The 18,404-nt window shown below is 33.6% G+C and overlaps 1 long non-coding RNA gene across 1 annotated transcript in view; it reads right to left on the bottom strand.

Moving 5' to 3' along the window:
- Window positions 1-15,130: 15,130 nt before the first annotated feature.
- The window catches only part of LOC127735869 (uncharacterized), a 49,795-nt gene continuing 46,521 nt past the window's right edge, over window positions 15,131-18,404 (bottom strand). The window contains exon 4 of the long non-coding RNA XR_007998629.1: window positions 15,131-15,329. This is a non-coding gene — a long non-coding RNA (uncharacterized LOC127735869). The remainder of the gene's footprint in view (window positions 15,330-18,404) is intronic.

Genomic DNA, 18,404 nt, shown 5'->3' on the forward strand with positions numbered 1-18,404 from the left:
TATTGTTACTCGCATTTCAACTGGATGTTTTATTTCTTACCATGGCGATCATGTTGCTTAAATGGCAGGAATAAACAGCATACATTTCAGTTAATATACCATAGGAATAATCAGCCGGACTTTTGGTTAAATCGATCCAGTGGTTTCTAAATGCTCCTTAACTTCGTAATTTATTCGGCCTTTTAACGCTTTTGATTCGAGCCTCACTGGTGAGTCTGCTGTAAACAAACGCGCGTCGGGCATACAAAAATAAAAGCCTGTTATCTACGATGAGGTTTTAAGAGGAAACGATTTTGTAAAAAGTTTCAACGAAGGACGACGGAGGACATCAACGATTTTCAATTAATGACATGAACTGCAAGCTTAGATTAATTCGGTAACATTTGTATTTACAAATCAAATAAATGTACCATATATATTATGTACACGTATATATATACAAAAAAAATAATGTTATCTTTAACATAATATGTTAAAGATATATATAGAAGCTTGCATACATTTGTTTAATGGAAAATTGTGAATAATACGACACTGATATTGTAAACTTGTCAACCCCATTAGTTAAAGCGACAGTACGTTCCCGATGTTTAAATCTCGTAAATAGATTAAGAAGAGTCACACAAAGGTATCAAATGTAATCTGAAGAAAACGCCTAACGCCAAAACGACTGAAACCGGGTAAATCTATGTTGGATCTAAGTAACATCTAATAGAGACTAATTAATTAAGAGTCTACAACAAACTTGGGGTATTGAAATTATATTTTTAAAATGACGAGATGTGGTATGGTAGCTAATTAGACCACTTTTGACTCATCAGAGCAAATGTCTATAATGGAAATATGGAAAGAGAAACTAATTTTAATAAAACAAATATTGTTACCTGTTTGCGATACATATGAGCAGTTCAGTGAAGGAGTATCACCTTGAATCCCCGCGGGCGAAGGCACATTTCCTTTATCTACAACACTCACTGAAATAACAAAACACTCATATGTCAAAATTTGTACACGTTAAGAACTGGAAACGAATAAAAATTAGCCCATACACCATGTACACCGACACACATAAATTTAGGTATAACTATATACATAGTACCTTTAAATAGCAACACATTACATACAAATTTTTTTGGATGGGGATTAATCAGTACAAACATTTAATCAATTACACAAATAAAATTATAAATTGCATAACAGTGTAATTGAATAAATATATATATTTCGTCTGAAATTAAGCAAACCAATGATATAAAGCCCCGGTCACACCTTAAAGGATAGCGCAAACGGACGCCGAACGGATAACTTTTTTCAATCCGTTCATGTCCGTTAGACGTCCGTTCTTATCCGTAAGTCGTCCGTCCATATCCGTTTCATGTCCGTTCAGCGTCCGTTTTATCCGTTGACGTCTGTTCTGTCCGGTGGAAAAATTTGAGCATGTTCAAAACTTTGAACGGACGTCCATCGGATGAAGTGTCCGTTGAACGTCCGGTAGGCGTCCGTATTTTTTTACGGTACTCGTCCGTTCCGTTTCCGTTTTGTATCCGTTACTTGTCCGTTATACATCCGTTGGATGTCCGGGAGACCAATTCACCAACGGACTTCTAACGGACGTATAACGGATAAAACGGATGATGAACGGATGTGAAACGGACATGAACGGAATGATAACGGATAAAACGGATACGTACCGAATGTAAAACGGATAAATGCCAATTGAAAATTTCGCGTCAGAAATGCCAATTATTGGTATGTCAGATTCTTGCGTGTCATGAATGTTTGTTATTCATGATGGATCTTGGAGTAAGAGCACGTCTTCACTATCAAGCAGCTCTTATTCAGGTCAGACTGAACTTAAATGTTGCAAATATAAATCTACTAGCTGTCGAAAGGAGAAGAAGTTACAAGGAAACTTTTTAATTATTTTAAGGTCACGTGTATGTGATTTACATGTATAATTATTGCCGCCTTTAATTTTCCGCTTATCTTGTTCATCCGTTTTATCCGGTACGCTTCCGTAAGGTGTCCGTTTTATGCGGTACTCGTCCGTTGGATGTACGTTCGACATCCGTTCTGTCCGGTACATTTCCGTTTCTCGTACGTTGCATATCCTGTGTGTGTCCGTTAGGCATTCGTTAGGCATCCATTTTATTTGGTCAGTACACCAACGGACTCCCAACGGATAAAAATTTTGTCAACGGAAAACTTTCTTTTCATCCGTTCGGCGTTCGTTCGAGCTATCCGGTAAGGTGTGACCACATAGTGTTCTATCTTTTTATTTGTCTGTTTGTTTATTTTTTATTTTAGCTTCGGAGTTTTCTTGTTTATTGCCGGATCATAGTGTCTAAACTGTTAAAGCTATCTTTGAACAAAATCTATTCATAACTGGTAAATTATAAAGCTAAATAAACCATTTTTCAAACGCGAAACCAAAATTTTTACTCTCTCTCCCCAGTATTGACCAATTCACAATGACTAACATGCACTTACCTTTTACACAAGATTTTTTGAACATGGTGACTTGTGATAGTGATTCTGAACCTGTTCGTGATTTGAGTAAAATACAAAGGTTTGAATCTGTTGATATCCCTGACCAACAGTTTGGACTTTCAGCACATTTGGTCTGACATTCACTGGTTGTCATGTTGTTATATTTTGCTTCCATGTTTGAGCTCAAAATTGTTGAATGATTACATGCACCTTTATAACAATATGCAGAACATATGATATTGCTTAAAGATGGTTAAGGAAAGTCGTACACATCATAAAATATAAATAAGCTGACCTTTTGGACTTTATATTGTTCATTTATGATAGCTTTTGATGTTTTAAAATGTATTTTTATTTTTGTTTTTTTTTAAATATATTATACATTCTAACATAATGTTACATTATTCTCGAGTAAAGGAGCTGGATCAGTAGGTCCAAGAAAAATTATTTTACAGTCGTATTTGATAATCGTTTGCGCGGAAGTTTATTCCGATAAATATCTACGAAAAGAAGTTAATTTGCAGGTAATGTATTTAAAAGGAGAACAATTCTCTCGAATAAGATACTGATGCAACTAAACTTATATGAAATGGCATGAAATCATACCTTACTCTTACTAATATAATACCTTCTGGATTTTTAATATTTCGTTTCTATACAATTATTGAAGACATCAATTCACATCAGTAAAATTTTTCAATATAAACCTTGATCGTGTATACATAGTCAAAGTCTGTAATTTTAAATAAAGTAAACTTATCATAAAACAGTAAGGACTACAGTCGTATTATCACGGTAGGTAAAGTGGGATATTGTTATTATTTTTTAAAGTAAACTGATCGGGTTTTTCCCCGATTATGCCCACGTTTCGTTTAGAGTGATTATGATCTGAAATGTAAAGAATTACCAACCATCCATTACTTTATCATATACAAGCTTAATGTTGCTTCAGAATACTTTCATTCAAAACTATAGAACAAAATAAAAGCCCTTTTTATAGACACGAATGCAAATGTGAAAGAAAATACATATATATATATATATATATGTCCTGAGATATACATACACTTTACAAATATTCATGTAATTGCATTCATCAGGATCTTTTAAAACAAAATTTCACAGAAAAAGGTTTAAAAGTTGTCTTTTATTGAAGTCACATTGCGTTTGAAAATAATGAAAAGGGTTTAATAAAGTACTTTACAAACACTATACAATGCATCTAACGAGTTTGATAGTTTACATATCTTATATAAAAGCATTGTTCATTTGCACATTTAATATATTTTATCAGTTTATGTATATTTGGATAGATTAAATAGGTGTGTGCCCAGGTCACATCATGCAAGTTCACTATATGAAATCCACAACGGTTTGCGTATGTTTGAATCAATCCAATATGTTCACAGCTATGTAAACATGTTAGACCGATTCAGCATATCCATGCTGTATCGATCCCAGCATACGTATATCGATGTCGATTCCGTTCATTGTATATACGTGCATATATATCTGTGCGCACATACATGTTGGATCAAAACGTACATGAACGTACATACAGTGTGTTTAGGTTAGATATGTGTTCTTTTTGACAGAAAAGCCAACCTTAATGTTGCATTTTCTATTGATGTAGATGGAAATTTTTTTTCAGCGTTCTAGAAATTGAACACTGTTGTGCCACGATTATTGACCCTTATTCTTTTAGTAATAGTCTTCATTCATTCCTTTCATTCGTTTTTCCCGGCGTATATTTTATATACGATATATTTGGTTTACAGTTTGATTCAGAAGAAACATCGACATAGCTAGATAATACAGTTAATTATCTAATTACTACCACAATTTGATATTAATAAGTATTGTAATTTTCATTGTTATTAATAAATGTAATGTCAGTATTACAAATCTAATCTTGAATCAATTCTAATCCTATCTTATTTTTGGGAAATATTTTTACAAATTCAAATGTGACGTCACTTTGTGTGTTTTTTTAGAATTTCAAATGTGACGTCACTTTGTGCGTTGAGGCTTTGGCTAACTCGGCTGTGTATTTTTAAGTGTTGGATTAAGTTGTTTTATGTAATGTATCCGTTTTTATTCTGTAGTTAGTCCCCACTTTGGTTTTATCATGTATATCTATTATGTAGTCATTTTATAAACTTTACTGTTTGCAAAATTATAGATTATTCTAAATAATAAGGATGTTCTTGTCCCAGGCAGAAAATCCTGGCCGTGTTAGGCGCAACTTTTTCGAAGTTTTGGTCCTCGGTGCTCTTCAGCTTTGTACTTGATTTGGCTTTCAAACGTTTTTCATCTGAGCGTCACTGGTTGGTCTTGTGTGGACGAGACGCACGTCTGACGTATTGAAATTTAAGCCTAGTACCCTTTGTTAGCTATTATTCGTGTGTTTCTTTATCCTATATGTTCTCCAATTTATTTGTATTGTGGTCCTGTCATGTGATGTTGTCGTTTTGGTGTTGTGTTTGACGTTGCCATAAAAGCGGGAGGTTTGGCATGCCAAAAAATCAGGTTCAACCAACCTTTTTTTTCCTAAAATGTCCTGTACCAAATAAAGGCAACAGTAGTATACCGCTGTTCGAAACTCATAAATCGATAGAGATAAAAACAAATCCGGGTTACAAACTAAAACTGAGGGAAACGCATCAAATATAAGAGGAGAACAACGACACAACAAAAACACAACATTAAAATGTAACACACACAGAAACGAACTATAATATAACAATGGCCATTTTCCTGACTTGGTGCAGGACATTTTAAGAAAAAAATGGTGGGTTGAATCTGGTTTTGTGGCATGCCAAATCTCCCGCTTTAATTGCAACGTCAAACACAACACCATCCTTATTATTTACAATAATTTATAATTTTGCAAACAGTAAATTTGATAAAATAACTATATAATAGATATACATGATAAAACCGAAGTGGGGACTAACTACAGAATAAAAACGGATACATTACATAAAACAACTTAATCCAACATATAAAAATACACAGCCGAGTTAGCCAAAGCATCAACGCACAAAGTGACGTCGCATTTGAAATTCTAAAAATATTTCCCAAAAATAAGATAGGATTAGGATTGATTCAAGATTAGATTTGTAATACTGACATTACATTTATTAATAACAATGAAAATTACAATACTTATTAATATCAAATTGTGGTAGTAATTAGATAATTAATTGTATTATCTAGCTATGTCGGTGTTTCTTCTGAATCAAACTGTAAACCAAATATATCGTATAAATTTCGTTGAATCAAACTAAAATCTAATAAATGAAGGGGGTGATTAATTATCTTTACCATAGCACACGAATATAACAGAAAAGAAGTCAGGAAAATGGCCATTGTTATATTATAGTTCGTTTATGTGTGTGTTACATTTTAATGTTGTGTTTTTGTTGTGTCGTTGTTCTCCTCGTATATTTGATGCGTTTTCCTCAGTTTTAGTTTGTAACCCGGATTTGTTTTTATCTTTATCGATTTATGAGTTTCGAACAGCGGTATACTACTGTTGCCTTTATATATTTACATGAAAACTAAGTCATACTTATTTTCTCTTTTGAACAGTTGCTTGTTGAATAATCTTTCATGGTTACAACATAATTACCTTATTTAGGTGTTATTTATGAAACGCCACAGCTGTGTCTTATGTGGTATCTGATATTACGTTACGTGGTTTAATTATTCCTTGATGATATTTTGTCTTTACATAATATGGTTTTGACATTACTTTATGATGTTTTGATATTACTTAATATGGTTTAGTCATTACTCGATGTGTATTCACCATAATTTAATGTGGTTGTGTCATTAGGCAATGTGGTTTTAAAATTACTTGATATGTATGTAGCTTACCGTAATGTAGGTGTTTCATTACATGATGTGGTTTTGTTATTTCGTAATAATGATTTGCCTATTCAGATGTAACTGAGGAAGGTAAGTCATTCCAATACCTGATGGTCCTCGGGTAGAATATCTCTTTCCTTGTTTTCGTGTTACATTGTGGGATCTGGAAAGAGTTTGTGCCCATATTTCTTGAGACACTACTTGGTGTAACGATGTCTTCAATATACCTCCAATATGCCTTTCTTAGTTCTCTCTGGGTTTTGCTCTTTAGGTCTTTATATGAAGCAGTGTCTCTTTTATCTCCTGATTTTTTCTTCTTTTTGTAAGCTCTGTCCCTTCTTCTTATAAGTCTTCTCAGGTCTATTGTTATCCATGGGCAACCATCCTTTTTACGAGCAGTCTTGGTTGGTATATTTTTATTAACGCTATCTTCTAGTGATTTTACAAATTGGTTCCAGATGTCATTTATAGAGGACTTGTTATCATAAATTGGTTTGGCTGTGGATTTGATATTGTGAAGGTCGTCTTTCACATTTTGCCATTTTGCCATTTTGTAAAGGAGGATCTTTCTTGGTTTCTGTTGTAATTTTGCTGGTATTCTGTCCACTTCAGTATAGACAATGTCATGGTCGGACAGGCCAGGTATCACTTCTGTTCTCCTAAAGCTCCTGGGTAATTTGTTATAAACAAATCTAAGGTGTTAGTTCCTCTCGTTGGTTTATTAACTTTTTGAGTTCGCCCATGGTCATCTTGAATGTCTGTAAATTTGTGGTGGATGTTGACATTCTGGGTTTTTGGTTTAAGTTGGTTCATTTTCCAGTCCCATCCAGGGAGGTTGAAATCTCCGGCTGCAATGATGAATGCATTCTTCACATTTGTAGCTCTACTCATGCTGATGTCAAATTGCTTATATCCCTCTTCATTGGATGTTTTGGGATTGTAAAAGGATGTTAAGCAGATTGCTTTATGTCCTACTAGTTCTAGTTTGCACCATACCATTTCACAATCTGTTTGTAATTCTGTGACTGGTGAGCTGATCAAGTTGTCACATACTGCAACAAGAACCTCTCCACAATTCAGGTTCCGATCGTTCCTGTACATGTTGTATCCTGTTGGAAAGATTTGGCTGTCTTTAATGCTTGAATCGATCCTCGTCTTAGTTCCAAATATGATGTCTGGTTTAGTACTATCAACCATATTGTACAGTTGGCCTTGCTTAGTTTTGATAGACTGAACATTTACATTTACCAAGCGTATTGTGTTTGTGGTATTTGATGTTGCTTTAGATTTCCTGGTATTATCTGGAGTGGATGAGTGGACAGGCCTGAGATTTCGTGTTGGAGTTGGGCTGTCGAGAGGTGTGTCTGATAGAATGCTGAAGTGATTGGAAGTACCGAAGACTAGTGAGTAGCTGAATGTGGAGTAGTTTGGAAATTCACACACTATACAGTCCCACGCAATTCCTGAATTGTTGACATGTTCTAGGTAATATTTGGTTTCTATGGATTAGCAGTGGGCATGATACCACTGGTTACATGTATCACAGATAATTCCCTTGTCGTCCCATGTGACCGGTTTGTCACATGTTTCACATGGATATATCGTGGAAATATTTTCTGATCTTGAACAGTTTGCTGTTGGGCCAGGATTTAATTAAGTACCATTTGAAACAGTAAGAAGAACTATTGACAGGTATAATAAAAGCTTTCCTTTTTTATTCAAGTTATTCTTTATGTAGTTGTTTTTGTACACAGTGTATAGAAGCTGGTTTATGGGCAGCAGTTTGTCATTTTGCCTATCTGTTGTTTTTGGAGGGGATATATGGTATCCAACTGACATCAGAAATAGAAATACAATTAGGAGTGACATCGCTTGGTTGACTAACCATATGTCGTTTTTTAAGTGTACTTCGGATGAGTGTTGCTGTTAATTGAGTTAATGTTCAAATTAAAGTTACAGTTGTTGTTCAGAGTTATTTGGTATGAAAAAAGGGAACAACAGACAAAAATAAGTAAAAAGTGCTAAAATAGCAATATATCGGACATAAAGGGGTATCCCAAATCCACTTGGTCCGGCCGTTTTTATTCTTAGTTCTCAAATGGAAGCAGTATTATGATAAATTCTTGAAGGATTCCAGGGAAACCTGTGTCCAGCCTGAGATTGCTGCTGTCAATGTAAAAGTTTAATGTTGACTGTAAAAAAGTCCATTTATCGGTAAAAACAAAATTTGAAAAATTTGTTTTTCTGTAGATGCTTTATCTTGATGTTGAAGATTAATTCCTATACAAGTTTCATAACAATTCATCGATGTTTACAAATTCGGTAATATTTACTGCAAAAAAACTAATATAAAAATAAGAAGATGTGGTATGATTGCCAGTGAGACAACTCTCCACCACATACCAAAATGACATAGAAATTAACAACTATATGTCACTGTATGATCTTCAACAATGAGCAAAACCAATACCGCATAGTTAGCTATAAAAGGTCCCGAAATGACAAATGTAAAACAATTCAAATGAGAAACCTAACGATCTAAATGATGAAAACGCCGACGCCACTGCCGACGACGGAATATAGGTTTGCTGTGTCTCACTTCCGACATTGATGTCGCAGGCTCGACACAAATCGAATGAATTGTTCTTTATTGTCTACAAATGAGACACTTTTAATCAACTCACACTAAAGATACAGGGAATCGGACTAAGCGACAAAGCATCAGTTCTATAAAATAAGAAATCCCCGATTGTTTTTAGCGTGTATGATCATTTGAACATATACGAATATCAATCTTTTATTTTTATAAATTGCATTCTCTGATAAACATCGCACTAAATTGAAAAAAAAAACTTTTTGGAATATCTGTTTCATAAATTACAACGGATATATTCCAATTGCCGTAACTACAATCCCGTCCTCTTTTTCTCCAATGTGACCTACCAAATTAGACCAAATCGCTGGGTTAGTACTTTCACAAATAATACTACGAGTGCCTCACTTTGAGCAAGATCTGCTTACCCTTCTGGAGCACCTGAGTCCCTCCCCTTCCTGATTTTTATGGATTTATATTGCCCAGTCATACCGATCTATTGAAATAAGCCAATTGCAACTGATTTTTACAGTTTTTTCTTATGTTGTGCTGTTACACTGTCCCAGGTTATGGTAGGGTTGAACGCTCACAGAATGTTTAACTCCGCCACATTCTTTATGTGCCTGTCCCAAATCAGGAGCCTGTAGTTCAATGGTTACCGTTTGTTCATGTGTGTCATATTTCTTTTTCGTACATTGTTGTGTTATAAATTAGGCCGTTAGTTTTCTCGTTTGAATTGTTTTACATTTTCACGTGGTGGCCTTTTATAGCCGACTATACGGTGTGTTGAAGGCCGCACGGTTACCTATAATTGCTTTCATCTACTGAATTTAAACTCTGTTGGATAGTTGTCTCATTAGCAATCACACCACATCTCCTAACTTTATTTAAGTTTCTGTTGTGTTTTGTATACTATAATATTGGTTATCTTTTTGCACGCATACCCCTAAGCCCTCTTTTCGGAAGCCCGAACAAAAGCCCTTGATCCGCGATAGAAAATTTAAATACGAACTCATATTAGATAACTCGAATTTCAACTCGAAATCTTAATCTTAATGAGACTCAAATTCGAAGTCTACCTCGAATTCTACCCCAAACGGTGACTCAAATTCAAAGTTGAAGTCGAATAGTAACTCGAACTCTACATTTAAATGTGACTCAAACTCGAAGTTAAACTCGAAACGCAATGCTAACTCGATCTTTAATTCTAATTATGGCTTGAATTCTAGCTCGAAATCGAAGACTAACTCGAAGTTTAATTCGACGGTAACACGAACTTTAATTTGAACTCTAACTCGATGGATGGCCACACTCATCCAAGGATTATAAAACATGGAAATCTGTTTTAAAAATAGAACTAGTTTTTTTCCCAAATGGTCACGTGGTTTTACCTCATCAAGTAACGTGATAACCACATCAAAGAATGACAGAACCACATCAATTACTTGAACGAACACATTATGTAGTGTAAAATCGTCAAATTTTGAAACAGCATTATGTAATGTTAACGCCATATAAAGAATTGGCAAATCATCATTACGAAATAACAAAACCATATCATGTAATGAAACAACTACATTACGGTAAGCCACATACTCATCAAGTATGTTAAAACCACATTGCTTATAGTAATGCAACTGACCTCGAAAAAGACGCTTAGTTAACGAGTTTAATGTTCCGGAATAACACACGGCTAAAAAATGTTTTAAATGATAGAATTATATCTATATTTTAATTTCTGTCTGGTCGTAAAAAGTTTCTTTGGTCACATTTTTGTATTTTAGCCCTTTAATGGGGCACCACTCAATTTACGGTTTTGGGTAGTCACCTTAAAATAAAAAAACAAAAAGTTTTTGGTAAATTTCCGGCTCTTTTCGTAAATATTTTCGATGCACATATCATCAAGGATCATCGGAATGATAGAGACATAAATAAAATACCATCCCCGAGTAGAACTTTCAAACTTAAAGTTAGTAGTTTTATAGATGGAAATTTAACGCATTTTTCTTTGAAAACTAGAAAACATATGATTCAAAAACAGTATTTGACATTTGAGAGGACAGAATATATATTATTGCGATACTGCATGCAAATTTTGTTGGGCAAATTCCAATTAATTTTGTCAAAAACTCAAAAATTAAAACATCATTAATACCTTTTTTTATTACGGAAATTTCATATCCGTCAATCAGCTCCATCATTTATTTTTTTCTTCACAATGAATTTGATAGTTTCGATGTGATGATGTACATTTTCTTGGATAAGTTAATTAATTTGGAGTTTTTGAAGTGTGATTTGATTATATATAGTAGTTCTTTCGTGTATTTTCTGTAAATAAGTTATATTTTTGTTAATAGAATTTTGACTTTTTATAAAAGTTAACCAAATCCTTCGGATAAGATGCTTTTCCGGATAATGACTAGTTGTGGAAGTCCTAAAAAGTTTACTCATACAAGTTCCAAAAGGAGAAGGCTTGATAGTGTGTGGCAAAAATGCATTGTATGTCAATGTTCAACATCAGAGCAACTAATATGCATGCAAGCGGTCTGGAAAAAAAGTACTATTGAAGTTTCGTAGAGATGTGGTGTGTGACAAGGTGATGTTACAACTAACTTCTCTTGATCGTCTGCTTTCTTTGGACGAAAGAGTTGTGAATCATTAGTGATGTTATAAGACTTACACCAGAAGGCAAAATGGTAGCGTCTTCAAATTATCATAACAGAAAGCCAAATATGTGATCAATCTGATCCACATGTATCCTCACAACCTGACACTTTTATACGATCTCGCGCTCAGTTTCCTCCTTGTAGTTTGGATATGAAAACATGTTTTTTTGTGTAAAAGCTAAACTTTTAAAAAGTACAGAAAACAACACAAAATTGAGTCGCCTGAACGTGTTGACAGTCTTTTGAGGTGTGCTAATGTGAGTAATCATGTATCCATGGTAAAGATAATCGCGAGTACAGATTTATTTTCGAATGCAGATTACCTTTCAGCATGCATTACCAAGTACTTATTGAAGTCAACACGTGTGCAATCAGGTATAACAGTTACTGAAGAATTAGAATATGAACTTGCTTTCAATTCATTGATAACGATTGTTAATGATGATATTATGTTCATCCAGAAAAGGCCTTTCTCCTGTAGCACATCCTCGACATATACCGATTACTTTTACCCAAGAATGTCTCTGATGCTTACCCAACTGCCAAACTCCAGAACAAACTACTAAGTAACTAGTTATTATGACACCTTACAATTCAGACACAGCGGGGACAAGGAATTTCAAATATATAGTTTAGCTCTGAGCTTACTATAGGGGATGCCATATCTGCTGCAGAAAAAATGAAGTTTATCTTAAGACTTCAAGAATTACACCAAGATGTGTCTGTAGATATCAAAGATACATTAAAAGAGGAACAATTACTTCACTCTGCCGCTAGCGCTCTAAGGAGCTCTGTCCTAGTCGGGTCCTTCCATGGAAAAGATGCCCGCATGTATGGCTATTACAAAATCAATCGTTTTGTAGTAAAATCAACATTTGCCTCATTACATTTGGGATTGACCGTACAGTTATATAATGAATATGGGAATATGGGTCACGAACATTGATAGAAACTTTGTCCTTTTGTGTTTCCTATGCAGAGGTAAGACTATACCTGACAAGCATTGCCATGCATGAGTTTGACCGAATCAAGACGGTATTTACGCTCTAAATGGCATTGTTTCAAAACACCAAGGGGAGTGTTTGATACCAATGGATGCTGACAATATAGGCCTCAACACGGAGACAATTGATAGTAAGGAACGTTTCATTCCATGGCACGAGCAAACTTTCAGGTTTGTCATTCCACAATTCCACAATTGATTCCAGTTTGCGTCAGAAAGTGAAGAGAGGTCAAGATAGCACTTTTCAACTGACTGACAGTGCATCATTGTTTCATTATACCAAAGGTAAGAGAGGTCCTGTTCGCGTTCCGAATGCTTTCAAAAACATTTCAAATTGTGCTGAAAAAATTGAAAACACATCAGAGATTCCTTTGGAAATTTTGTGGTCCATGTCAAAATATATCGGAAATTTTCATGTTTAGTCGGAAACGTTTGACCATCAATTTATTCCATTTTAGACCGGATATAGCAACTCTTTCTGACTTCAGGGTTAGATTTTTGGCCTGGACGACAAAACAGGATAAACCCCAACATTTTTCAAGGGACACATGACATCAGATTACTTACAAGATTATCTTTGTACTTGCAAAGGTAAAACTTTGTGCTCAAAAGCTGTGTTTGCTTTGAACAAACTCTGTCCTGCACCGAACTTGTTTGTGTCAAGAAAGGGAAGTATGTTGTAATGCTAATACGCGTACTGAATCCGCATACGGTGACGAAGATATTTATTCATATCTCTATTTAATGAAGACTAGAGCTATTGCATGTAGCTTTAAAAAGACAAGTTATATAAGGGTCTTGACAGATTTTAAATTACAACATTAGCAAATTGGCATTTCATTGTATTTTCCGTTACTTCCATAAAAAATTGATGAGTCTACACTTTTTTACCAGGATAATCCCACTAAGATGCTCATGCACCAAACTGAGTTTGTTTTACACTAAACCAACCGCTAAATTAATGTAAGTCACACATGATTTTTTTAAACTTCGCATTCGCCTCGGTTGACTATGATATGTTTGGTGTTATAACTGATATGTCCGGACTTTGCAAATACACAATAATTATTTATGTATAAATAGATACTAATTTTCCCAAATTTACACAACCTTTTAGATGCAAAATTAAAAACACTGTTTCATCGCTTGAATTTTGTTTTTTTCAAAGATAAAAAAAATATTGAAATAATTTGATAAACTGTTGTTTTATAGTTCAGAAAATAATTCTGTAATATACTGTAGTGAAAAATTATAACCAATATGAAAGTTAATGGATGTGAAAAGGTCAAGGCCACTTCTACTTTTGCTATGTCAGAAATGGAAAAAAAATCAGAAGGAACCAGATCAACGCCATTTTGTAATGGCAACTCTTCAAATAAATAGTCAAATTTGTCGTTTTAACATACTTTGCAGCATATGCTTATGATTGAACCTTTTTTGTAGCATTCTAATGAATAAATATAAGAAAATTTCTCATTTTTGTCCTTGTGGTTGAAATATTGATATTTTTAGGCCTGACCTTTGACCCAAATTTCACAAAAATGTGACCACTCTGGATTTTTACGACCAAATTTTTCTTATTGTACACGTTTTCCTCTTTCCACCGATATATAATTAAGGTGTGTGTTCTTCCGGAACATTAAAGTTTTAAAAAATGAACTCTGGTTGCAGTACTATAAATGTCAATACGAAACCATATCATGTAATATCGAAATATCATAAAGTAATGACTATTCCATATTGAGTTATATCAAAACCATATTATGTAAAGACAATATATCATCAAGCAATAATTAAACAACATAACGTATTATCAGAGTACCACATAAGACAGCTGTGGCGTTCCATAGGTATTACTGCATCCTATTTAATCCATATTTATCCTTCATAATGTTTGAATTATTCAAAATCCTACTCACCAACTAAAAGGCTATTTTGGTTTACTTTGACATTAGTGTACATACGTACTATATTGAGAGTGTATTGATTGACTTAGTCTTCCAAACGTTGACATTTAGAATTGATATTTGCATACTGTCTGCCTACCATTCATAGTACCAGTTGGCTCTTCAAACACAAGCCAAATGTTCAAATGCTACAACTGAAGAGGAATCTGACCAAGCGTTTGTTACAACAAAAAAAGTACCATGATTTCTTCATTTCAATCAGGATGATGTGAAAAAAAAGGAATTCTGCCCAGAGATAACAATGTCTTACCTTTTGAATATTTTGATGTAGGTTTCGTCGGAGGAGTTTGGTGTTGGTGAGTAAAATGGTTTGTTTTAATGTGTGTATGATATCCCTTTTTATGTCTAATGTGCTATATATCTTTATACACTAACGTAGATTGATTTACAAAATTCGTTTTTCTTTTGATAACGGTTTCGTTCAATTTTATTTGTTAATTTTGATATGTGACTGATGACAATTGAAGACATAGACATTTCAATTATATTCTACAAAAACATACATTGAACTTTCTTATCATATACCTGAAATTTTCTTTTCACATGCAAAATAATGTTCTTCTCCACATTTTTTTCTCTCCCATTTAAGTGTGTCTTTCTTAACAAGATAACACAACTCATTTGCACTATAACTTTCCTCTTTTCTATTGCCGAAAGTAGATGACAATATCGTACAGTCCTCCCAGATATAGTGAGATTGCATTGGTTCTGACAGTCCTGACCAGTAATCAAAATCTCTGAAAAAATGTAGGGAATAAATAAAGGCAACATTAGTATACCGCTGTTCAATAGTCATAATTCGATTAAGCAAAAACAAATCCGGGTAACAAACTTAAGACTTAATTTTTTTTGGATACACAATAACACACCAAACAGACAATGCTATAAAGGAAGTAGAACTATGACAGACTTAAAAAAAATGTTTTCGTATGACCCTCTTTTTCCTTTGGCTGTGCATGCTTTTTATGCAAGACCCCCCGTTATACGTTGTCAGTAACTGCATGAATTTTCATGAACGGTATAATTTTAATAAATTAAATTCTTGTCCAAGATCGCAAAAAATATAATACAATGAAGCCATATAAACAACAGATATGGGAAAAAACCAAGACATTGTTAGCTATTCAAATGAATCAGGTATGTTTTTTTTTATAAAAATAAGATTAATAAGGTATAATTGCCAATAAGGCAGTTCTTTACGGGAGACAAAATGACATAGAAGTTAACAACTATAGGTCACAGAACGGCATTCAACAATGAGCAAACTCATGCCGCATAGTCAGCTTTTAAAAGGCCCCGAATTGACAAATGTAAAAAAATTCAAATTGATCATTTGCAGGTTCTACGATTCCCTCAGAATTTGCTTTTTACCTTGATTTGTATCTTCTTAATTATACGTCGGTAAACTTCTGTTGCCCACATTTACATTTATTTTATCCATTCATTCCTTGTGCATGCCCTCGAATGATTTGTCCTTTCACAATTCCAATTGCTTAACTGTTTCACCAAATTGCACTTTGAATTCATCTTTGCAAACTAGTCAACTGGTTAAGCTTATATTTAAAAATCAACATCTGCCATTGAAATGGTATAGATATATTTGTACATATCTTAATTTGTAAAGTATATGAAGGTAAGGTAGTCATTTTTTAACTGCGATTAAAATTTCAAATATAGATATCGACTTATAGTAGGAATGTGAATGGACATATGTGTGAAAGAAGTTTATGTGTATTTTAAGATAAGCTCCTTAGTTTCAGAGGTAATAACTGTGCGTTGAGGATTGTAACATCATGGAATAACGTTATCTGCTTCTTCTGAAAAATGACAAGAGAATCAAACTGGTCGTCAACAAAAATTAACAAACTAGTTGAGGGATTTCTCTGAACCTCCTATTTCTAACAAGTAAATTTTCCAGTACCGTGACTACGGAAAGAAAGCCAGCACTCTGTAAATTATGTACTGAGACAACTTTAAGTGGAGTTCTCATACATGACTTATTTATATAAAAATTGTACAAATAATTCTTAGACTAATCAATGATTTTTATATTATATCTTCCAAACACTAAAACGTGATATATTGGTAACGATATTTATGATGAGTAGGAAAGTAAAAGCTAGGTAGTTTTGTAATGTAATGCCACGGTTTTTATTGCATGTAATATTTTTTTGATTTTGAGAATCTCTTTAAAAAGTAGATAGAATTTATTTCTATTTTGCGTTCAGGTCTGGAACAGACAGCAAACGTTTTGAATATACAAAATAGTACATATATATATTATATACGAGCTGTCTCTTTCTTCTTCTATGCAATATAGTAAGAGTCAAATAACCTCACCGTGCATATGACCAAAAAGAAAGGGAAAATATAATCAATGAATCTTTATTATATATTCCCGAGCGTATAATCTGAAACTACTATACTGTGTTATAGTAGTCTCAGGTGTAATGTACAAAAATAGGGTTGTTGTGTACTCTTAAACTTATCTAGGTGGTATTTTTCCTTTCACCTACCTGTTAAAACAGATGTGACCCGTGCACTACAGCTTCAGTTGTTATACTACGCACAAAAATTAATCGGGCTAATTTGGTCTCTGTCATTGGCAATAATATCCAAATAATCTTTTTATTCAATATGAGTCGTAAATCTTGAATAGTTAGTAATCAATTTGTGAAGCTTGATCGAGACTTAGATCCACTCAGATACCAATTGTTCTCTTTTCTTCTATTTCACAAATGAACCGCCAAAGTCAGGTATTCGGAATATGGCAGTTATTATATATGCTCAGTTTGTATATAATTCGAAGCATGGACTTTCCTCCTTAGAATTTCCTTTGTATTAAATATCTATACTATATACTTATAACTTTTATATAAAAGAAAGAAAAAAACATAGAGATAACTTGGAGTGTATAAATGTACATGTGAAAAGAAACCGACAACAATATTTGACGAAGATGATAATGATGGAATGGAATTTTAACGTCCAGTAACATCTATACATGCAACAGAAACTTGAAGTTGACAATAGGTAAGAATAAAACCCTACTTATTATAAGGTAGTCACGCTTAGTCGGAATTTTACGTGCTATTTCACAAGGTTCACATTATTATACAATATATGTAACAATTGTGATAACGAATTTCTTAATCTGTTCTAGAACAATCGAATTGAAACATACAACCTTGTTTTTACTATGCTTATGTTCATAACTTCGAGGAAGCAAAGCAAGTTAGAGATTGATATGAATTTAAATCAGATTGGTTCTGGAGGTTTCTTTCTTATTTTCAATATACATATTTTTTAAAGTGTGACTATCTATAGTTCCGTAACTTTCTAAACCAATGATTGACAATTGTGTACATTTTTGTGAAATACTAGAATTATTTATATGTTTCAAAATGTCTATAATAATGGACAACGAAAACATACTTAAATTTTCCATATTTTACTATTGGAAAATATCTAAATAGATTTTTACTTCATCGTAGTTGGAATTATTTAGATTTTCATAAATATCATTCATTACACCAGAAATGTTATTCGTAAACAAATATTACACCTGATAGTCCAAATTACCTGCCGTGTACACTGATCTATACCAGGCATGGGGTAATGCAAATTTGTAAATGTAATGCATGGTAATGCATTACATTTTTCCAAGTAATTGCATGTAATGTGTAAAGCAGCAATTTTTGCATTACATGTAATTGTAATTTAATGCACTACTTCAGCAAAAAATTGTGTAATTTCATGCATTACATTGCATTACATGGCATTACTTTTTTCACATACTATATATCTTAAAC

Source organism: Mytilus californianus, unplaced genomic scaffold (genome assembly GCF_021869535.1).
Source record: "Mytilus californianus isolate M0D057914Y unplaced genomic scaffold, xbMytCali1.0.p SCAF_3, whole genome shotgun sequence".
Taxonomy (NCBI): Eukaryota; Metazoa; Mollusca; class Bivalvia; order Mytilida; family Mytilidae; genus Mytilus; species Mytilus californianus.